General features: G+C 39.1%; 1 protein-coding gene across 2 annotated transcripts in view; it reads right to left on the minus strand.

Annotated features, from left to right (window-relative positions):
- brinp1 (bone morphogenetic protein/retinoic acid inducible neural-specific 1) overlaps positions 1 to 24655 on the minus strand; it is a 120952-nt gene that overhangs the window by 78858 nt on the left and 17439 nt on the right. The window contains exons 2-3 of one of the 2 annotated variants that reach the window (XM_049737468.2): positions 16555 to 16722; positions 6165 to 6351 (exon numbers count right to left, since the gene is read on the minus strand). The gene's annotated coding sequence lies outside the window, so the exon portion shown is untranslated. Of the gene's footprint in view, positions 1 to 6164; positions 6352 to 6439; positions 6544 to 16554; positions 16723 to 24655 lie in introns of those variants that run through there. The other variant, XM_068652748.1, reaches the window with a different exon arrangement.

Below are 24655 nucleotides of genomic sequence, written 5' to 3' on the forward strand. Positions count from 1 at the left end.
GTACAGCTTCCGCCTCGACATTCTGACTGTGTTGTATAACCCGCAGTGGCTGCACAACAAAGCACAGCGGGTCTTTTTTTTTTTCTCTCTCTCTATCTCTATGCGGAGTGCCACGAGCGTGCCATGCTTTGCCAAGACCGAACTGCTGCGATTGTATTTTTTTAGTAGCCTCAACAGCCCAAGATGGAAAGCTGTGTATCCTAAATTAGAACGAGCGATTTAGAAAATATGAATGAATGAATGAATGAATGAATGAATGAATGAATGAATGAATGAATGAATGAATGAATGAATGAATGAATGAATGAATGAATGAATGAGTTGGGTTAGATGGGAGGGATAATGGTTGTACTTGCTATTCACTATGAGTGAGTATTTGACCAAAGATCCTTCGTTGATTAAAATGTATAAATGAATTGCTATCACTGGTCAACAATTTCTTGCAACATTTAATAATCAGCAATGAAAGTAAAAGTTTGCGGCTTAGCTTTAGCGAGCCTCAAAAGTTTGAGAAGTAACTAGGGTAGATCATCCAGCTGGCCTCCATTGTTCCGGGGAGTGGTTTTGCAGTGTATCATTGTGCTTTTTGTTATTCATAAATTCACTTATTTGCATTTTCTCTGTAGAACCGAGCCTAAATTATTTGCGGTTTTACTCCTTCTGTAGTACCCTAAGATGACACAAAATCTCAATGTCTGCCAAAGTCTTTTCACACATTTTTAAAATGGCATACACTTGCAGTTCGGGTGTTTTCCAAATTAAAATGTAAGCCATTCATTCTAAGGCTAATGTGAGTTGAATCTGAAATGATAAAAAGTTTTTTTTGGGGGGAGGGGGGCGACATTTATGGTATTTATGGTACAAATGAGACTACAGGAATTTATTTTAAAAAGTGTAGGGCTAAGTACTGGAATTTTTCTGCCACTCACAGCAGGGCAAATTACTTTGAAGTGGAACCAAATACAGCTGACATTAGCATGATAACGTCTACTTCATCTTCCTTGTGCTTTGCCGTCTCAACTAGCTGAGCCAACATGGCGGTCCTCTGAGCTTTTGTTGAAAAATGTTCATTTATTCAAGAGTTGTTGTTTCCCCCCCCCCCCCCCCCCCCCCCCCCCCCCCATTTTCCTAAGAGCCTGTGCAAACGCATGACTCTGCATTTTTCCTGTTATGGTGGCTATTTTTAAATGGAAAATGGCTCTACATGTATAATACTGTGGCATTTTTGTACTTTTGCAACTCAAAGCGCTTTATACCAGCAAGTGGGAGTTCAGTGTCTTGCTCAAGTACACTTCGACATTGTCACAATGGCTGGGGATCAAACCCCCAGTGCATTGAAGAATGGACCTTCGAAAAATCCAACTGAGAATGGTAGCGGCCATCTCAAATCATATTCCCACTGTGACACTCTAACCTTGGTGCAGAGAATGATCACGGAGAGAAAAAGAAATTCCGTAGGGAGCCGTTTTAAATTAAGAGACTTCAAAATATTTTTATAATCTTGCATTAAGTCCGAAACCTGTCTCATAAATTTTCCCAAACCGCATTTATAATTCATCGCATTGGGCGTTTGCTCCATCTCCAGCCTCAAGTTCTATAACTAGAATATTCAACGCCATTTCCTTTTTTCGCAGAAACCATGCTGACAGCTGACCTCACCCTCGCTCCTGTAAGTAAACCAACTTTTACGATTCACTTTTAAATTATGCAGACGGAAAGCATATTGCTTGTCTTCCTGAGGGTTGTGTCTGAGATGGAGTCTACCCCAGCTGACTAAGAGCAAGAGGCGGGGTACACCCTAGACATATTTCTGGTATAAACAAACATTCACACTTACACCTATTGGCAATTTACAGTATTTTAGAGTGTGGGAGGAAGGCTCAACTTGCACACAAGGCAATGGGTCCCATTTTTATAGTCTTTGGTATGACCCGGCAGGGGTTTGAACCCACAACCTTCCAGTCTCAGGGCGGACACTCTACTACTAGGCCACTGAGCTGTTGTATTTGACGCTTCAGGCATATTTTTGGTTGAACTCCAAATAGTACCACTGAAGGTTTTTTTTTTTTTTATATTAAAGCAAATTACCACAATAATGCAACAATCTAGTTGCTCTTAGCTCTTTATTTTATTTTTTTTAATATCGGAAAATCAAATTTGAATGTTTTGGTCACCATGACATTTATTTCACAAGTTTAATTATGGTAATGTCATTGTTATATCAGCAAGAATAAATCGACAATTTACTTATTTTTTTAGATTTTCATAACATTCTTCACCCTGAGGCGAGTCTTGTTTGAATGCAATAAGGCCACAACCTTCAGATCATGTTTGCCTTCCAAACATAAGCGTTTTAATTTACATCCAAAATAATGAAAAATCATATCAGTAGATCCAAAAGAGTAGAGACGGGGTTGTCATGGTACTTATTCTTAAAAAAGCAGATTTACACATCATGATAAAGTACGAAATTAAGGTCGAGCTGTGTGCCAAGTGGGGTCGGTATTACCATAGCAACAAGCCAGGAAGTAACATGGGCTGACCACAAATGCGTATTAATTGCTATCAAATCAATGTTTCCGACAGGTTGGATGTGACAGGATGTGGTTAGTGAGCTCGAAAGATCTCATCCACATGTTGCTAATGGGAACTGCTGACGTAAGTGACAGCTTTTATTATGGCAGATTTTTAACCACGGCCTTTCTCAACATGCGCCGAGTAATTGACAAACACTCGTGTTACATGATCAGGGGTGCCCGGCTGCATTCAATTCTACGAAAAGTAAGTGATACTGCAATTCACGCTACAGTCGATAGTCAGAAAGCTGACTTGGTTACGGACACTTCCTCTCTCGTCGCCTACAAACATCAGCGCCTCTTCAGGCTGACAATAAATCCTCTCCCGTTCCCATTTCTGTCTCCCAAGTGGTTGTTTTGGGCTCACCTGTGCACAAGCTGTGAAAGATAATGATTTATCTGTGGCACACCAAAAGACGTTTTGGTTCTCCGCCTCTGGAAATGTCGTTTTAATTCAACCGTATAGTGTTTTTTACCTGGAAGGAGTTATGAGAGATAATGTGAAATGCAGAATTTAATACAGATACTCAAAGCTGCGAAGAATATGAAATATGAAAATCAGAATCCTTATCTTGAGGCAAAGTAGCATATCGCTGTAATTTATAGAATTAATTTCAAGCTCGCCCACAAATTAAAGTAAGAATTAAAATAACCACAAACCTCTCTGGAAACGTTTCATTAAAGGGAAAAAAAAATGATTAAAAGCCTCACAAAAGCAAGATTAATGGCATTATTTTTACATTCCTAATTAATTGGCAACTGAGTTGATCACTGAATCAGCCACATAATCAAGGCCAAATTACAATCTCTTTAGTCTTTAGTTGAAATTGTATAGGCCAGACCCAATTAATATGTAAAAAGATCCAGCTAAAACCCCAAATCTTGCAGTCTATACCAAGTGAACGCAGCAGCCCATTAGGCTTCGGCCATATTTAGTTCAGCTGAAAAACAGTCCAGACCAGGAAGGTTTTACATTTTGCATTAATTGAATTAGCACTGTCATTGATTTTGATTGGTTGGCTAGTTGTGCACAATTCAAAATGCATTGAGAAGAACAACAGCATTTGGATTGACGTCCAGTGTACAAGATCTTACGTAACCAAGTGCAACTATTTCGATTGCAAGTTCAGGATTAATTTAAGGCTTTGGAAGGGATCTGTAACAAATACAAATGCTGCTAAGAGGCGTTGCCCACTTTGAAGGGAGAATGAACAAGAGTATAGTGGCAGAAAGTGAAAGATAGAGCTAGTGGGACCATATGTGACTCTTCAGAGGAGCAATTGTGCAGTCTGGAAGCCTCAAAAATTTATAAAAATAAAACGTCTCTATTGTGATAATTTCCTGTGCCTGCCCGGGCTCCCAAAAGGCTCAGTCGGCACAGACTTCAGTTTTCAAACTGCCTTTTTACTTGAATGGTGCACACAGCTGCAATTAAGTACCAGACTGAGAGTCTTTGTGGCTTAAAATTATTCATATGCAGGCAAAATTTTGAGTTCAAGTAAGTTCTTTACGCGTGAAATGTATATTAGTTCTATTTATCCTGATAGGCATATATTCTTCACTGTTTTTCGTGCATCTATTCAAGATAGACATAGTGAAAGTGCATTCTTGGGCAAAACAAAACTCTCAAAATAGTAAATTATTCTTTCTTTACGCCAATCATGACCTTTGTTCTACTCACAACGAATATGCGACAGCCTTGCTATTCATTAAAAATGAAAATAGCTATTATTTTTATTGACTCTGTCAAAACAAAGCATTTTGGAAGCCGCTTCCCCCCCCCATCATTTTCAAAAGATAAAACAGATGAAATATAAAACGTTAGGCCGGGGTATGAGTAATTCCAGTCTTAACTGTAGGTGACATGGCTTCAATGACTCAGCAGCTTTTTTCTTCTTTCTTCATGTCATTATGTGACCCAGTTATTTTGTCTGATATTTTTCTCAGAAGATACAGGCAGCTTTATGGTCCATGCAACTGTAAACAATTAGATTTTTATCACTGTCCATCACCTAGAGAAAATATTAAGGTCAGAGCAGTTTAGTGCAAATATTTTCTTGGAATGTTTTTTTTTTTTTTTTTTTTTCTTGTTAAAATTGGTTCAAGAATTGGCATGTGCAGGAATTTTTGTGAGCAAAAGAAAATGAACTAAATTTAGGGGCTCTGGACATGATGCCCCAAATTTCCAAAGAAATGTACTTAAATATATTTGACAGAACATGGTTACATGCTAAAATCCCATGATTTGAACATTTTAAGTTAAAAGATTTTAATTTAATTATAAATGTAATAATTAGTTATCAATTTGTCAATTAATTTTGATACTTCTGATTGGGAGAAACCATTTTGGGTTAATTAAGGGCTTGCACTTTGAAGAACTCTAACTAAGTGTAAACATTTGATTCCCATTTTGTGGTTTTGCCAGGATAAACCAGGCACAAGGGATCGTTCAATGCTGCCAGCTTTAGTCATACTTGGTTTTAAGCCTGAATTCACACCCTTCTGCAAAATCACCACTGACCAGTGCTGACAACATGACTTGAAAGAAACCATCCACACTGGGTCATTTAAAAGCCAAAACGCAAATACAGCTCAAAGCTAATGTTGGCCTTTTTCTGTGACACTGGGATCCTTGCGAACACGATTATGACGGATTGCAAATGAAAAGGCCACCAAATCGAATGAGGCATTGCAACTATAAGGCAGCGGGGTTTTTATCTGGAGGGAGACCAAACTATAATCACAGAATGTATTTACTCTGCTGTAAATATAATGCCGTCTCATCACGATGGGAAAAAACGGAGTGGGGTGGATGTGGGGCGGGCGGGTACTCGAGTCTGGAATCGCTCCAGGGACCCATTTTTTCCAACAGAAGCCGATTCTGTGGAGTTGATATCGGAGGATCATTAGCAGCCATCTCGCCTTGGGCCAGAAGCGTGACACCTTTAGTGGAAAAGAGCATGAGCTCCCCTCGCAGTGTGCTGGTGGAACAGCACAATCAAGGTAAACTTTTGGGTCAAACAACTTTGTAGTGATATGCCAGGTTCTACTTGAACAAGGGATTTTTCGTAATATTAAAAACAACGCTTGGAAAATGTATTTCTCTTTTATGGTTTTAGATTGAGCCTATTGAAGTATTTCTTTGAATCATCCTAACTTTAACCCTCATCCTGAACTCGGAGAGTGTGTATTGATCATAGATGTCCTTGGTCTGCTTTGCGTGCACAGTGAGACGTTTCGAAACTTGCTCACATGATTCTAAACACAAGAACATGCACACGCCACTGAGTACTAATTAGACTCTCTTGCTCACACATATATGTAAATAAACACATAACCAACCAGCTTGGCTTTCAGCCTATTTCTAACATGATATGCATGGTTTACAGGAAGCAAGCCTTTTTCCATATCCAATAACACAGATGCGACACACGTGTGCGGAATGAAAAATCTGTCCTGGAAACACAGATAGACTCAAGTCATTTGCATAAATGTTTTTTTTTAAACAAAATCAGCGCTCACTGCACTCCACAATAACCATGCTGACCAAGCACAGATGCATACAAAGAGCTCACACGCAGTACTCACCTAAATCAGATGCTCCCCTCCGAGTCTCGACCCCCCTGTGTGACTTGCGCGGACAACAACTTCTGCTGGAGCATCCGGTGCTCGGTGACGGCGATGCTTCTGCTGCTGCTGATGCTGGATTGCGGCTAATTGGGCAATCCTGGCAATCCTTTTCATGCTCGGGGGGAGGAAATCCAGGGCTCGGTCGCTATAGTGCACACAGAATGACAAGAAGAAAAAAGTCCGTCAGGAAGGAGCTCTCTCGGTGTATGTGTGAGTGTGAGTGTGTTACTCGCTGGGTCTATATCGTTCCTGTGGCTTCCTGTCACATAGCGGCGGGCTTTGCGGTTGGAGAAGGTGTGTGTGCGTGTGATGTGGAGGGTGGGAGGGAGAGGAGGCTGGGATGCTCAGACTCGAGGCGAGAAAAAAGGGGGAGGTCCATGCAGACGGTAAAAGGGGGGGGGACCGGATGAGGTAACCAAGGGGAGGGGTGGGTGCTTAGGGTGGATGAGGACAAGAACCTTTCGGTATATGGTTGGGAATGTTGTTCTCGTACAACTGGGCACAAAAAAAATCCTATTGATATCAGTTGTACAGGACTACAAATATGTTGTTTCAACAATTCAAGTAGAAAATACTAACCGCACATGCATATAAGAGTAAGTTTCAATTCCAAGTGATGAGCTGGTAGCAAATGAGTTGGAAAGAACATCTACATCTCAATTCAATGTTCCTTTTAGTCAGACAGCACCAACAGATTGCCTCAATTGCCAGTCAAACAAGATCCAAATTCAAAGGACAAGCAAACTAACTAGCTAGCATACAAAAAAATCTGTTAGTAGCAGTCTGTATGTTCGCTGCTCCCTCTCGATAGCAAGTTTAAAAGGATGGACTCAGATGCTGGACACCATTCGTACAATTTTATTGTCTGAAAACAATTCCCGCTGGGTTGACCAATTTTCAGTCAAGTTCCAAAACGGCCATTTATATTTTCACTCATCACGACAGATGGATAGAGTCAAATGCGTAACAGACGAAAAAAAGTTGCTTGTTCTCAAAAAGTTGAGTTGAAAATTCTGTCAAAACATTTACTTTTCAAACTGTCCATGTGTGTCCATGCTACAATAGATGATACCCATCTGGATTCCCTTCTTGCTTGCTGAAGTCCACATTAAACTACATTGTCTTATACATTTTAAATTCAAGTTAGTTTTTTCACAGAAATTTTTGGTCCAACTCACGTTGTAAGGATCACTAATTAGAGATCCAGAAAGCAGAAGGTGTAAGATGTTGCAGAGGCGGGTAGGAGTCACACACTCCTGTGACACGCGTGGGCTGTGTGGAGCAGCAATGCCAGCGAGAACGTCTGAACATGACACGCTTTAACAAGCCACGCACTGAGTACCAAGTCAAGAGGGAGTGGAAATGAAAAGATAGCGGCTGCTGTCCTTGGTGCTGAAGACAACTTTTGAGTGCACAAGCCACATCATTAGGTACACCTGAATGAAGAGCTAAATTCTTCTTCCTCGGCTCACATATCTTTTTGAAATCAATCCAGCCATGGGCCAATACGACATTGTGAAGTGCTATAATGCAGAATCTTACATTTTAAATCTAAAATGGCATCTCTAGTGGGTTTGTTAAGCACTGTAATGTCTCAGAGTTTGCAAAGGTTTACCTTGACAGAACATTTCTTTCAGCAATCAAATTAGCATGGAGTTTCTTCTCGTCTTGACAGCAGTTAAAATAAAAATCAATGAGACACTCGAATAACTGGAATTTGCAGCGTTAGATAGAGCTACCCATAACTGACATTGATATCAAATTTTATCAAGTCCAACCCCACCAGCAGATCAAAACACATTTCAAATACTGTCTGCCGTGAAGATTTCACAGCATTATGCTGAACATGCAGAGATGTGAATTTCTCGTCAGTGATTTATGAGCAGAATATTTATCATTAATTAGATGCGTAATGGTATGCATGTAACTAGCTCTTAAATCTAGTTTATTACTCCTCTCAAAAAAAAAAAAATCTTGCCTTGGATGTTAAGCTTGGGTGGTCAAAATGTATTTTTCATTAATCGATGCTACAAGTTCACTCGTGAGGGTATTCATTAATTAATTCATAATTTATTGCCAACATTAATATTCATAATGTTGTCCATATCTAGGTTTCAACATAAAATAGAATATGGCGTATAAATATATGCTGATGTAAGCAATATTTGTTCGACCAAGACAAACATCAAAAAATTTTAAATAAGAATCTCGGGTCCCACAAAAATTACTTAGATTGTTTATTTGTAATTTTTAAGGCTTTCTCGACAGCATCAATGCTAATAAGGATCATTCATTTTCAGCTTCTTGCAGACATGTACTGCTGTTTTGATTAATAAAATATAGGGCAATATTTCTGAGGTTTATAAGGTTGTGGAGTTATTTAAAATATTGATTATATTTTCAACTTTTTTAATTAGAAGCCAGAGAATTGGTACACTGAAAAGTTTTGTTGTATTTATTATGCACATGCAACATAAAAATATATTGGCATGATTCTCATCAGAGCGGTGTCAAACCTATTGGATGAATTTGCGGCATATGTGGACAAGGTTTATCGTTAATATGTGTAGATTTGTCATTTTGATATAAAAGACTAAACATGTATCAGTTTTGCATTTTTATTTCCTAATTACATTCCATTGCAGTTCTTTCGGGCAGCTGTCCGTTGTCCAACTCTTTTTATGCACCACGGACCAATTTCACATCAGAATATAATTTGACGGACCATTGAAGCCGTGGCGCAGCGACAGAGATGACCGTCTCGCCAGCAGTTCTCCTGTGAAGAGTTCAGCTACTGTCTCACGGTGAATTGATTCTCGTGACTTGACAAAGTTAACAGGGAAAATTCCAGTAGGTAAAGCGCCACATGCTGCTTCACCAAGTCTAAAGATTTATTCTTTACCCAATCACATTTCAGCCTGCTCTGGTAAAGTTTCCTTCTATTTGCATTTCCAAACAAGCAAGCCCTTTGACGAACATCACCCACACACACGACTATTCAAAGTGGCCGGCACGTTTGCAGTTTGTTGCTATTGTTTAACTTACGCACACACTGCTATGCCAAAAGCCCACAAGTCAAACCGCCTACGTCTTCCTCCACAAAACTACACAGCTAGTTCACTTCTTTGACTTTTTTTTTTCCAAACATTAAATAACTTCCAATAATTTCCATATAAATGCATTCTAAATGTAATTCTATTAAATGTAATAGACTTACAACAGGGCTGAGCAAGCCTGAGTAGTTTTCCATCACTTTTATATCCGGCACTCTGCGACCAAGCGTTACATTCCTGTGTTTATCCTCCACACTTAAACGGCCAATATTACTTTTAATGACGCCATCTTTAAGGTGACGGATGCAGTCATTTGTGCACGCCTTTCTTTGCAAAACCGACCATCCGTTTCGGTTGACGGAGTTCTTGGGGTGTCAAAGGCAGGCGAACATTCCAAAACCTTTGATAAGTTGATGTTTTAACTAAAAACTGGTGGTTGACAAAGTCTGTTTCAAACTGTAAATGTATTTATAGCAACATTGATATACGAATGAACCATTTAAAATGGCAATATGCTTTTAGAATTATGTATCTAGAGGAAGGTGTTTTATAACATAAAGCATGTAGCTGTTTAAAATAACAATTGATTGATTGATCGATCTTCAGATCCTTGTGATGTAAAGTAAAATATGACGCAAAGCTCAACATAACCGGTTCAGCCACTGTTCATGACGTAATTTATGTATGTTGCCCCACAAAGGTCAGCGTTTGCTTTTAAGCCATTTGTTGACTTGTATGGCATGTATTTATTTTCATCAAACTTTAAAGACAACATACTTATTGATAGAAATATCTACAGCAGTCTAAGATTTTTAGCTATTTAAAAGTCTATTTTTTTCAAACCCTTCTATATTAATAAAGTTGAGTCTAAGTCTAAGTCTAAGTCTATATAAACCTGTTTTTTAGAATATATTTATTTATTTGTCATTTTACACGATTTTTGCCATATTTATTTTATAATGATACATTTAGTATTATTTTCATTGCTGAAGAGAACTTTTAATTTAACAATCCCAAATCATAAGGCTAAAATAAGTTAATACTTTTCTGTTTTTCCCTCTTTCTGCTCATATACACTCAATGGTTCACTTGTGCGAGACTGGCAGAGGAAGCTGGCGAGTCCTGTGCAGCATTAAAGCCAATGAGGCTAAATGGACAAATGGTGTCATTACTGAGTCATTAGAGCTCGGAGACGGTGGTGAAACGTGACAATTTGACTTTGCTTATCACCCACGTCGAATATTCCAGGGATCCTGGCATTTCATATCAGTCCATTTCTCATGCATATCCATGTATTGCGCTCATTTGGAGCCAATATTCGATTATACTTCATCATCATTGGATTCGCATTAGAAGGAGTGGCGGCTATGACAACATTCGATATGATTGGGTTTTAATTTCTCCACTGAAAAGGGTTTTGGCGTGAAGAATTCAAAAGCATATAGGTTGGAAGGGTGTGTAAACATGTTCATGCATTCGAGAGCAAAACATCCATCATTGCTGCAGGCGCTATCAACACCTGTCAAAGTGTTTATGTGTATGTTGGCACTTGAAAAGGTTTTCCTGCAGCTCAGGATGGACTATAAGCGACAAGGGAAAGGGTGTCCAAAAATATATTTTTTTTTTTATCTTTATTGCACTGTAATGGACCGGAACTGAATTTAGGAGCCACATTTCCTCATATAGTGGCCCAGAAAATGAAGAATGAGATTTTACTCAACAAAAGTCAGCATGGTGAATTGTCTAAGGCTTTGGTGATGTGCAGTGCTGTACTTTTAGAATTATGGTTAAACCTTGGATTCAATAGACCTTACAACAATAATGTGTTTAGGAGATTTCAATGAGAGCTCTAAAGTGGGGGATATCTGAGCACCTGCAAATGGCATTAAATCTGACTTTCGAGAGAGGTCAAGTAAATTTGGGGCATTTTTGAGGACACAAATGTTGAAATGAAGGCACTATATTTCTAAATAATCCAAATTTAAATTAATAAATAGAAGATTTTACTCAAGTAAGCCACAAATAAGTTATTTTGTCCATCCATCCATGGAAGTATTTTTGTACTAATCTAAAAACATTGCCTTTTGTCTGACTTTTCCTTCAAACTTTAGCCATAACTCATCTCCAAAAATCCAGTTCCCAGCCAACTTTTAGTTCGTAGCAACACTTCTCTGCCCAAAGCGGAAAACCACAACATTATTTGATCAATAACTTTCATACAAACTTTGGAGCACACCAAGAAACAAGTCTTTTTTTTTTTTTTTTTGCCAGTCCATCATGGTTGCCAAGTGATGTGTGCAAAGCACAAAGTCACATACATCAAATTCCCTCATCATTTCTCGTTAGGTGAATTAACGAGGCATACTACTAATTTACATAACGCGGGTTTCTAAATACAGCTTTTATGTATTAAAAACCGTTAAATATGAACATATGATGTGGCAACGGGCGTTACTAAAAGTGATGTAGGAGCTTCACGATAAGTTTGGCCTCACGTTTTTTTTTACACCCAGCCAGCTGGTCAGACTGATGTTGAAACATTCACATCAACAGATTTAGAAGTTGAGCATTCTCTGTCGTTGATAGTTTGCTTGCTCTTGTCCAAATCAATTGATGCGTCTTAAATATTGATTTGGTTTCTTTTCAAATTGGATAAAATCCAAAAAAAACAAAATAAAATATAGCTCACTCCACTTTGCCTCATTGTATTCAAAGTGAAATCAATTGACAGAATTCAATAAGTTGTTTGGCAGGCTACGTCTTTAATGACCCAGCTGCAATTTCATTTTTTTTTTTTTATTTTACTATTTTTTTGCAACAAAGTGTTCCATCTTCCATCAATAGCTTCAAGACACGATTGACAGCCGTTTGCAAACACTTTTCAGAATTCTAAACAGTTTATAGATATTTTTCAAATAGGACAAACAAAAAGAAAAAAAATGTCTTTTTAAGCTTTTGAAGCAAGCACACTAGAACTCTTTTTTTGAACAGACGTCCTTGATGTTTCCCTGAATTTGTGAGTTGGAGTGCTCATAAGCTAAATGACTACTCAATTAATTTGTATTATGTTCCCTTTGCAGGAATAGAACACGGTCGTGAACTGAGCGCCCCTGTACCCCACCCTACTGTGAACCACAGGCCTTCAGTACATTAGAAATTTAACAACTGGGACAAAGTGCCGTACAATTTCAGCGGCTGAATCAATCTGTAATGATCACACTTTTACCTTGAGGCGATCCTTCCTCCCAGCTGGCCACAGTAGCATAAAGCCCATCGCTAGATTGACAGGCCCTTAATGGCGGATCTCCGAGGCCCAGGCCACGAAGGTGTCTCTACCCAGTGTTAATCCATGTTGTCTCGGGAAGCCCGTGACATTGTAACCGGACCTTTTCGCTGCGGCGGCGACGAGGGAGAAGACAGATGTCCAAATAGCCCAAAGGTTCATCACTCACAAGGATTTGTTTGCTGCGCAAGGGTCGAGGAGGGGCGAAACGCGGATGAGTAAAGATGGCACCCTTCTAGCATCTTTGCTCCTCTAATGAAAAACAAACTCATTCGAAGGGGGCCCAGTGAGTAATGACGGCCAACAGCCAGATCTTGAACTTTTTCTGAAGTATTGCCTTACTTCTGAGGTTGACCCATTGTTTTGTCAATGTCAAGAGTCTTCTCGCATTAAAGCTACAAACGGGAATGTTTGCTAAATCTCATCACTGTCTATTGGAAACCCCACATGTCCAAATATGGCCAATTTCATATTCATTTTCATATCCACCAAAATCTTAATGAGGAAGAAGCTCTTTTGTAAATGGATCGATGGACTGAGAGAGACATCTATTTTTCCCCTCCACTGCCTGTCAACCAAACCAGGTACTGTGGTGTGTCTTCCGACCTTTAGGTACCTCATCCCTATCGTGATTACCACAGTAGCAGGGTGCCAAAACAAAGAAAAAAAAATTAATAAACTGAATGAGCATTTACATAGTGGATGTAAACCAGAATGTGTTTTGCATAGTAACAATCATATTTTAATGAGAAAAATGCTATTTTTCCTACTGTGCGCGGTTCAGTAATCACATTTAAACATACAGATGCAATTTGCATAGCAATGTGCCAAACACATCAATTAAAAGAGAGTCAGCTTTATCTTGCAGCCACTTTTAAATTTCCATTGTTATTGTTGTTCTATAACATCTCCCATTCACAAATCTTTTAATTACATCACTTCACAATTTTAGTGCTTATCTAAAAAGGCTTTTTTTATGCAGCACAGCTCGCACAAAAAAATATGGGGAAACAAATATAAACTCCCTATTCTTCATTTCAAGCTCTCAACCTGCATGCTATATTTTCCACCTAATTGTCCAATGGCCAGATGCACGCTTCAAGCTAATTTGTAAACGTTTGTCATGAGGGGCAATCACTCATGGTGCTGGTGTTTACCAAAATGACATAACTCATGCTAAATGTATCAGCGGCCTGGCAAAATCCCAGCGCAGGCAGGTGTTGAGGGAGGGGGACATGAAGGGGCGGGGGTCGCACTAACTCGAGATCGGTCTTATAACCGAAGAGCTACAGAGCGGCAGCTGCTATCGACAATCGACTGAAATCGGAGTACTTCCGCTAGAGATAACGCGTGCTGAGCCAATCGCGTGCGCTCAATCGTAAACAAGCCGACAAAGGCCACACTTCACAGACGTGATGAATCCCCACGGATACAACGTTTTGAGGCGGAACGGCACAAACAGCTTATGTTAATGTTTACGTCGTTATCGTCGATTATCTGCTCGAGCTACCGTGTATGTTGACCGTGGACCTGCCTGCTGTCAGGAGAGATAAAACCGTGATTATTTCACGTTTAAAAGAATTGCCCACTGAATTAGCTGGGTACTCCATTGTTTTTACAACTATCACCTAATGGCTCACGATAAGGCGCAGGCACACACGCTGACAATCGGGCCGCATTTGAGTGGATGCCGTGATTGTGTGAAACAATAGCCAATTACAAAGCTCACTGAAGCTTTTGCTCTTGTCGAGCACAAATTGAGGAGCAACTGGTAAGGCTGAGTGTTTGTATACTGTGTCTCAAAAGTCATTTACCACGAGCTAAATGAAAAGGGGAAGCACTTTCACCTGCAAGCTGTAGTATAACTTCTATTTCTTCTTTTGTACCACTCTTTGTTCTTCTCTGCATTTTTTGGCAGTCTGGATGCCCTGTGGCACTATGCTGCCTCTTACAGGTCAGTCTTGGTATAACAAATATATGGTGTGAGGGAAGAGACTTGCAATTTCTTAAAATCAACATGGGCAAACACTGTCCAGGAACTTCTAGTTAAAAATAATGTGTGGCCAAAATAGTGTATCCACAGGATGCGGTATAGACAGTCTTCTAAATACTATCATGGAAGCTGCTGACGAACTCACACTAAACCCGAGAAGCCTCATGATCAACTACATACAATTGTTTATGCTGTTGGCATACAAGGATAATCTTGGACAATAAACCACACGCTGCTATGCCAATTCAAAAGACAAAAGATATAATCTAGTCACATGGAGCAGCTTGTGCTGGTGTATTTCCATCTCCAAATTTCTGTGCAAAATTATTTATAATTATTATTATTATCATCATTATTATTATTACTGCTACGTCCTTGCTTTAGGAATTAATTTCGTTTGGCAGTCCTATCGGATCACCTGTGTCTTTATAGAAACACATCTTTAGACTAAGCCTTTCAAAATCCACAAAGGCAAGATCGTAGACTTCTGCTTTTTTGTCAATAAGCTCAGAGTTTAAGGACAAGAAGTACTTTTTTTTCTTGTAGCTAAAAAAAAAAAAAAAATCCCTCCGCATGTGCTGCTGCACCAAGCGCTCTGCATGTGGTTGGCATATTTCTAATTTCCCATCTGGTACAAAAGGTAGCACAGCGTGAGTGCATGTCATGTAACATCATTGAGCAAAGCACAAGTTTAAGAAGCTCCCTCGGAATATATGAAAGCTGGCTGAAACGTAAAAAAATTGACTAATAATGTTAGAATGGAATGCTACTTGACTCAAGTACTGCCTCCATCACTGATAATATTGTCAACATCTTTCTTAAAGTTGTGTACTTTCAATGGGCCTCGAGTATTTTGAGATTAAAGTAGTAAAACTAAAATAAAGGTCAAATAAAAATATGTTGTGTATTGTGTGGAAGGGGAAAATGCTTTTCTATGATTAAAGAGAGAAAAAAGTTTTATATTCAAGAATAATGTTGGTATATCTATGCTAGGTATCGAAAGAAAAGTGCTTAGCTCAGACGGATGCCTCACCTAGTAAGTGGGCGGATTGTGAAATACACTTTAAATAGCTTTTTGTCCAGAGGAAATACTTCATATAACTCAAAAGACTACACCTTTTTCTCTTTCATTCTTCAATTTAATTATTAAAAATATCTTTAAGAGGAAGTATATTGTAATACATTACAATGTTTGTCATTTAATAATTAAAAAGTAGACAAACTGGATATGAATTTGTGACCCTTGTTAACTTTAAGGTGCAATTTCCTATATGAACTCTTTAATTGTCTAATTTTTATTCTAGAGAGTGTTCTCTCCGTATTGTTTGTTTGTTTGGCTGCACAGAAAATCATTCGCAGATGCAATATTAATAAAGAAAACTCTCAAAGAAATTATTGAGTAGGAAAGCTGTGATAAGGAAACAGCGGCTGAAAACTACAAGATGGCTTCATTACACCGTTTGCTGTAGAAGCTTCAAACTGACTTTTTATTCCTTGTCTCTGCCACCTTTCTTAAAATTATCCACCCTCTTTTATCCCTTTGTGGGATTTTTTTTTTTTTTTTTTTAATGAGCATTCATAACGTTTGTAATCATTATTTAATGTGTTTTTGTATTTCAGTGTTCCTGAGCTCTGGGCACTTTGTGAAATATATTCCACTTGCGATACTTTGTTTCTCCGCGCCTTCATGATCGTTTAATCCATTTGACAATTAATTTCATTCGTTGAAACCCTATAAATTTTGTTTGCAGAGCAACCAGGCTTGATAAGTCAACGCTTTAATAAGCATGTGATTTAAGTTGTGATATTTTAATTACTTGCTGTTAAAAAAAAGGTCGGAGCGGGGAGATGTGAGAAGGACAGAAGTTGAGTGTTCAGTACAACTTAAAACATGGCCTCAAGTACGGCTTCATTATTTTTTAAAGAGTACAAGAAAAGTTTGATTTTCTTTACATCTTTGCATCAGTGACATTCCTGAGTCCTTAGAGGTGGAAGAAGAAAAAAAAAAAGAGTTTCTACCTGAAAAGTGCTTCAAGCTGATGCGCTCTCACTTCGATTCATGTCGTTGGCAGTGGAGAGCAATTCAATTACTTTTATTGGCGAGGTTTGATTTCTTCCTCAGTTATGTGAGCTGTTGCCATATTTTGTGTAGCCAGCACGAGTCAGCACACAGCCAAACAATGGGACCTACAAAATAAAATAAATAAATTGAATGCTCGAGGCCAATCGAAAATAGTTGCAATGTAGTATATTGACTATAAATCAACCACTTAAGTCATGAAAAGATACGCTGATTCAAAACATGAAGTACTCTGTAGAATGCCAAGGAACACGACATTTCCAAAGTCAACAATTTTGCCCCATGGTCAATCAATGAAATTAAATACATCTCTGTCAGCGTGAAACAGTCACAATTGTAAGCCCGTCATTAATTTTTTAAAAATATTATTTGATTATTTGGTTGCCTGTTGTATTAAAATTATGATAAAACTGACTGACCATTTAATAATGTGTTATGTCCACATCGGGCTTGTACGACGTCACATTGAGCTACTGTTCTTGTTCCATCATTCTATCACTCCCTTGGCATAACATAAAATGAATAAAGCATACACATAAAGTATGTCATAAATATTGACATTTCATTGTGACAGCTGCAAACCGCAACGTTCCTCAACAGAACCCATCCGCCACCGCCTCGTCCTCCCTGAGGCGGATGCAGACGTAGACAAACAAATACACACACACAAACACACACAGAGAGGCAAACAGAAGACTGTTGAAAGGGTATACAGTGTTGAGAGCGACACTCAACTCAAAATAGTGACTGTCACAAAGAGACGTTTGAGCTGTTGCTGACGGCTTGAGAGGCAGAAAAACACAGTCTAGTCATAAACCTCAACAACGGGACAACCACATACAGTAGGAACACAAAAGAAATGCTGAAGGTTAACGGCAGTGCGGTCAAAATGGCTAAAGAATTCAATGAGTTATGAATCAAACACAAAATCTAGCTGTATATTTGTGGTCTCAGCAACTACCAGCATGCAAGCTAACCCATCCAGCGTTTGTCGTGTGCGTAATACTCAATTAGTAGATAGAACAAAACTGACCAAGCAATGCATCTGCTTAATACGTTTTCACATAAAACAATATCTGGCTGTTTGTTGCCACCATAGTTCTTGCTTGTGTACACCAAAACAGTCCAGAGTAGGCATATTTAAATTGTTCCATCACGCAAACATCTTTACGAACAGGGTCTCTTAAGTCAAAGACTGATTCTTTCATTTATTTATTTTTTTATCCTTCAAGGCTAGCATACTCCAATATGTGCAACCTATGAGGCATCGTTTTCATCAAACTGCAATTTTTAAGACAGCGGACAGGTTCCACTTTACTGGATGAATAATTAATGTTAAACTATGTGCCATTGTGGTCCTAAAAGGAAACCTGTTTGGATTTTTGCCTGAGGCTCTTTTAATCAGAGTTGCTCCGTAATGTCAAACTCATCACCTCGGCCCCTGAGCATCCCTTGTGAGGTCTCCGCGATAGAGACGATGGGGGCAGTATCCTAAACGTGAGTGATGCCTCGGACGACAGCTCAATCTCATAAACGACCGGGCACGGCTTTAAGTTATTGAGCTCGGTCGACGGGAGCGCCAACGGCCAAACCACTTCATCACGCCGGCCAATCTTCCTCCCGCTCTAATGTAATTAGTGTGGATCTCCTCAGCGCCGCTTTGGTCTTGTGCTGTTTGCTAAATGTAATTAGAATAAACAAGCATTAAAATTAAAAGAAAAATGGAGGTCTAAAACAAAGTGACAAGACCGGCTTCGTTATTACCAGAGTGGTGGAAAAATCATGCACACTCCAATTATCCTTGAAGAAAGGAGATTCTATATAAGCGACAACTTTTAAGGTGATGCTGACAACTTATTTACAAAATGTTGATGATTAGAGCACAGATGTTGTTTTTTATTTAAAATCACAGCCATCTGTTGGAAACTAAAAATGGAATGTTCACCGTGGTACAGCTGCACGGTGTCTACCAATTGATTGAGGGCTGGTTTGAAACGGCGACAACGTATTGAAAAGAGGCAGTGAGGCTAAATCATGCGGCGGAGGCGAGATGTGGCAATTTGTACAAGGTACAGTTGCTTCAACCTCAGATTGAACCACTGGATCATTCGTCTCGCAATCATTCAAGCAAAGCAGAGACTGTTTGGAAAAGGGTAAACACTCGGGCAAACCTGTAAATAATAGTACTATATACCGTATTTTCCGCACTATAAGGCGCACCTAAAAACCTTCAATTTTCTCAAAAGCCGACAGTGCGCCTTATAATTCGGTGCGCCTTATATATGGACCAATACTGAGCCACTACAGCAGGCGTGTCCAAATACATGGATTTATATATGGACAAAATTTTAAAATGGGCCATTCATTGAAGGTGCGCCTTATAATCCGGTGCGCCTTATAGTGCGGAAAATAGGGTAGGTATATATTTGTATACACCAGCTGGTATGTTTAAAAAACTGTCAGAGACTACTTTTGGTCAAGAGCTTCATCTTGATAAAGACTGACTGCCCAGTTCTGACTTTTCTGACTATATTGGCACTCAAATCTCAGAGGCCGCCGTTTTTTACGGCATCTGAAACACCCCCTTAGCTGCCGCCTCCATCGCCTCAAAAGCCGATTGGTACGCACTCATTTTTTATTTTATATTTTTATATAACTGCCCACAAATGTATCAGCTGACAGAGCAACGAGATGGATTTAGAGGATGACGTACGTACCCTTGCGGATTCATCTACCACACAAGGTCAAGATTTTGAATCATTCGCCGCGCCCGCTGGATGAAAGAGGGTGGCAATATTTGAGGGCAATCAATAAGCGTTACAAGAAGATCAAGGGAGTTGAAACGACCTACGGTCGCAGCGTGTGAAGGGGAGTGCGTGAAAAGTCTTGTGTCAAACTGTTTTGCATGAAAGGCTTGTGGGTATTCTGTTGCCATGATGCTGGAGGGAGCTACACTTTGTGAGGTTGTGTAAGCTATTAGTCACTTCATACATTATACACGCTCAAGCACAAACTCACTAATGGAGGAAAAATGTAACGCTCTGGCATATATTGAGTGAATTAAGTTTTTTTTTTTTTTTATGACGACCTAGGGATTCGTGTACTTGGGGAAACAAGATGCAATTAGTACACTAACTGGTACGTTCGAAAGAACAATAATGATGAGTGAGTTTGTGCCTACGTAAGTGAGAAGCTAATGACAGGAAGGGTTGTTTGTTCACTAATTGGCATGTTAAGGAGACCGACAACTTTACAGGAGGTATTTTTGCAAAATAATTACTTTATAATAAGTGACACGAACTGTGGAATCCGATACAAAGTAAATACATGGCCAGTATCGCAGATATGATACCAAAAACCTTTTCAAAATTTCAAATATCTAAGTTTCATGACCTTTATGTTTTTTTTTACTATTGAATAGTTAAAAGCCAAAACATCATTAGGACATAGTTAATTCATAAATAGACAATACTACTTTATTTTTTTCTTTTACCAGAAAACTAATTATTATTGTTGACGCCCCTGAACAACAAATCATGCAAAACATTTAAGAAAACAATTATTTTGCAAGTATGTTTGGGGAATCAAATACAAAATAAATAAAAAACATTTCTCCATTTAAGTGCAAGTGTGTGCTTGTGTGCGTGCCTCAGTTCAGAAATACAAGAGTAAACATTGTTTGGTTACAGCGTTCCGCTGGGAAATGCACACAATTTACACGGCCTAACAAGCACCGATTACGTTTGGGACCATCACCTGTTTGACTTTCCAGCTTTCTCCATTTCCAACAGAAAGCGAAAAAAGAACAATGTAAAAGCCATTCAACAAATTCATCTTTTCTGCTTTTTGTGGACGTCATACCTGCTGACATCAAACATTCCAAGTCGTCTCATGAGAAACTTCAGTTCTTGCCAAAATAATGAACAAGGTTAGATCTGCCACATGTGGAGGTTTTATTTTTTAGTTACCATTAAATCAATCAAGGAACGAGAACCTCAAAGGAAATCAATGAATGTATACTGCATTTGCTTCTATGGTATTGACCAAACAGAGGAACAAGGTCTTTAAAGACTATTGGCATTTTCTTGAGCGAGGCCAAACTGCTCAGGAACATATCAAAACAAATCTTGCACCAAGACTAATGACTGACTACTAACTAGACTGGATCATAAATGAATGCCTGTTCTAGTTTAAGTCCACCCTTTTCATCTGGACTAGCCTGTTGAAGTACAATCGCTAGCAATAACTATTGTGTCGTTGTTTCTTGTTGTGAGGTTGATCTCAACTGACTGGAGCGTTCCAGCCGGGATGCGACACTTAACACCGTCTGACCCAAACAATTTGCAGCTGTCCTCGAATCCACACCGGAGCGTTCGGGACCCCCGCTACCAATTCGCCTTTGCGGTACGAATCGATTTTTATGATCCATCCCTCCCGCACGCCTCCCTGAACAATCAGTCTTCATCACGGTGAGGTGCACGTCGCAGCTCTGCGCTTGACAGATTAAACCTGGCACACTCAGCAGAGATTGTGCCTCCCCCGCCTCACATCACGTAGAGACGGCGGGGATATTACGAGTGTGATTTACGAGGCAACATAATTGTTATTGCATTAGTTGAATCATATGTTGCATCGCTTCATTTGAATCACAGAATGGAAATCATCCGCACTTTCCATTTGGTTTAGATCCCTGTCAGACCCTCTGACTTTCTCAGAAGGGTTATCCGTGGTTACTAAATTCAATATATTTAATTTTTGGCTATATAAAGCTGCATACATACCAACAATCAGGCATCCCCACCAAAATTCACAAAACAGCAAAGGCACACTTGTCAGATATATCCTGTGGTGAGTACAAAAAGCGGTAATCAAGCCAAATTTGAGCATTTGTTCGTCTTTATAATTCAATTATGGATGCTAAGATTATCTTGAGGGATTTTGTAGTGAGGGTTATGATGTAAGCGATAACCCCCAGTTTGCGACATCTAGGGACCCGTTGAACCGGGTCAATATTTATGACCGGAAATAATAAGTGTCAGGTAAATACGGTGTTTAGTCGATCTGAAGACTCTATTAACTAGTTTGCTACCACAATGCTGTTACCAAACAGAAGCAAAGACATTATGAAATCAGTGTAGAATGAAAAGTTAGATAAAACCCAAACATAAAAGCAGTATAAACAAAAACACTGTTATCAAGTTCAATCAAAAAATAAGCAAGATAGTGAAAACGAGACATGAATTTCCTGCTTTTGTGGGGTCGTTCAGATTTGGGGGAGAAAATGAAGGTTGAACAGTAAGAGTCAATTTGTACACAAGCTGCCTAAAGGAGGGGCTTTGGCACGATGACATTGGACCATGTGTGCTATCTCCACAGCAGAGTACAGATGGACAGACGTTCTGCCCGAGCAGTAGTGGCTGCAACAATGACGACGCACTCATTGCTCTCTTCCATCCGTACAACGTTTTGAAGCATTTCAACATGTCGACCTTGAAATAAAAATGCCGTTGGAAATATTTGAAACTATGCCCTCAAAGCTTTTGCACTTTGCATATAAAAATCAATGGACTTCAAAATGGATCACTAATGTGAACAACGATGGCAATTTGATCTTCCCGGAAGTTTGGTATACGTACGAGAAAATGGGAGCACTTTTCTGTGTAGTTTTGACATGTTTGTACTGCATGATTCAGTGACTGATGTATTTGGTGTCCTTTTAAGGGGAAAAGAAGAATTCAGGTTGACAGTTGTGAGAGGGTTTCAGCACCATCAACTCTCTGGAGAACTCTGATGCTTTCCAGCCCTGAGAGCACACTGTCGCATTTTTAAGAGAAGCATCTGTCGTGAGCTTTATAACTCACAGCAAAGCACCTAAGCTTTATCTGCGGTCTCTTCCTCGCTTTTCATGGAGGATTCTGCCTTCATGTCGATTGCTCCGATGGACACAGTGGAATGCCTTTGGGCTATAGCCAGGTGAGCCGCACGCATGGGCATCTGGGAATACTTGAATATTCCAAACTTTTCTTTGACTGAAAGCCAATGCAACACTGTCATCATTACACCTTTGGTAAATGGCACAGTCACAGATTAGAATAAACCCTTTTTAGTCTCGCAATAGGTTCGGAACCTCTAATATGTACAAGAATAATAAAATATAAGATCAAAGTAAGATCTATGCACATACGGTATTTAAATGAGACAATGACATAAATTAGAATGAGCACCAACAGTGTATGCGGCAACTGTACATGAATAATGAATCATATACTGTACATGAGAATGTGAATGGCAAACTGAAATATTAATAATTGGAAATTAAATCCGCAGAATAATGATTCATTAATGTATCGCAATACTTCCTACCTACTTTGCAATTCAGTACCGATTCAGCAACTTTCACCCAGAATTTAGTATTGATTCAGAAAATCCTTTGAATCGCGAATCAAATTGAATGGCTATGCTCATATTATATGAACGCTATAATGTAGCTTGTCAGGAAGATTTTATGTAGCCCCAAAACTATAAAAGAAAAAAATGTACAAATACAAATATAAAAAATGAGACCATGAATACTCCAGTATATGCCAATGTGAATGTTAAAAACTAGCCAGAACAGGCTGTCGCACGCTGAGACAAACACAAAAAAAAAACCAAATGGTGGCTTTGCTTGGAGCATTTTTACATTTGCCATTTTAAAAACTCTTATGTTTGGATTTAAAACGTTCGACAACCTGTTATGCATAATTGCAAGCCGTGCCCTTTAGATAATGCGGGATGCCCTTTTCGTAACCAGTGTCGGGAGTAATCCTACCAATCAAACGTTCAAATCAAACAGGTGCACGGCTGATAAAGCCCACTTATAGCTTTGAGGGCACCGACAATTTGCAGATAGGCATCAGAAAATTATTTTTTGGGGGGTGGAAAGGGGCGAGCATTAGTGCCAATAATGTATTTTGCCAGAGCAAAAAAAAAAGTCAGTTTTTTTTTTTAAATTGAAAGGAAACTAGCATTTAATTAACAATTGACCAGAAGGAAATGAGTTTTATTGACTTGTTTGCCAAGGGACAACAGTCATCTATGCTTGTGCGCCTCACCGCTTTACGACAGCGAGGCGACTGGTTGGTTATCGGCAAATATTGCACATGGCAATCAATGGCGTCGGTCAATACGCGGACTTCTTCAGGGGAAGGGAATGAGCGGAGGCAATAATGGTTCCAAATTACGGCAAATTTGTGCACTTAACACGATGACACCAGCAAGAACACACGGCTGTCCATTTTATTTGTTAATGGTTGAATAGTATGAACATGCTGATGTAAACGTGTCAGTGTCTTTTAGTCATTTTCATAAGTCTCTTTGCTTGTGAATGTTTTGGCTGTTCCATTTGTTAATACTTTTAGGTTTTGTGTTTTGGACTGTGTGAAGCACATTGAGTTGCCTTGTGGATTATTTGCCTTGCCTCACCAACAGCTTCATCAGGCAGAATCTGTCTCCCTGCACCTCAATTACATTCTCCCAAATTGCCTTAAATGCACTCCCTGTGTGAATTTTAGAGCACTGCGCCATGGGGTGCATTGAGTGTTTTTGTCATCTCTCACAAGGAGATGACATGTAATATTAGTAATTTATTTAAAGAAGAAAAAAAGATGTCTGCGTCCAACTACTGAGAACCACCAATCGATTTATAAGTCAAAATCAATCAGGCTCTTGCTTGGACATAAAAATCAACGATCCCTAAAGGCTGCTGATTGGTTGAGCCGTGTCAGGTGACTTATGAACTGTGTTGACCTTTTTAAGACTCCACTTGCGACATGAAATCTTTATACAATCCTTGAAAACTGACAAATTTGGTTGCCTAATGTTAAATGTCCTTTAAAAATGGACCAGACGTCAAATGTTAAATCTGAGTCACCCAAACATAAGTGAAAGCACTTGAGTGCTGTCAATTTTGTGTTTTTCTGTGGCTTAAAATTTGAAAAAAAATAAGGGTGCAGGAGGGAGATTTTTTTTTTTTTTTATTGCATTTCTTGGAGACAGAAC

The sequence above is a fragment of the Syngnathus scovelli genome, chromosome 13 (genome assembly GCF_024217435.2).
Source record: "Syngnathus scovelli strain Florida chromosome 13, RoL_Ssco_1.2, whole genome shotgun sequence".
NCBI lineage: Eukaryota > Metazoa > Chordata > Actinopteri > Syngnathiformes > Syngnathidae > Syngnathus > Syngnathus scovelli.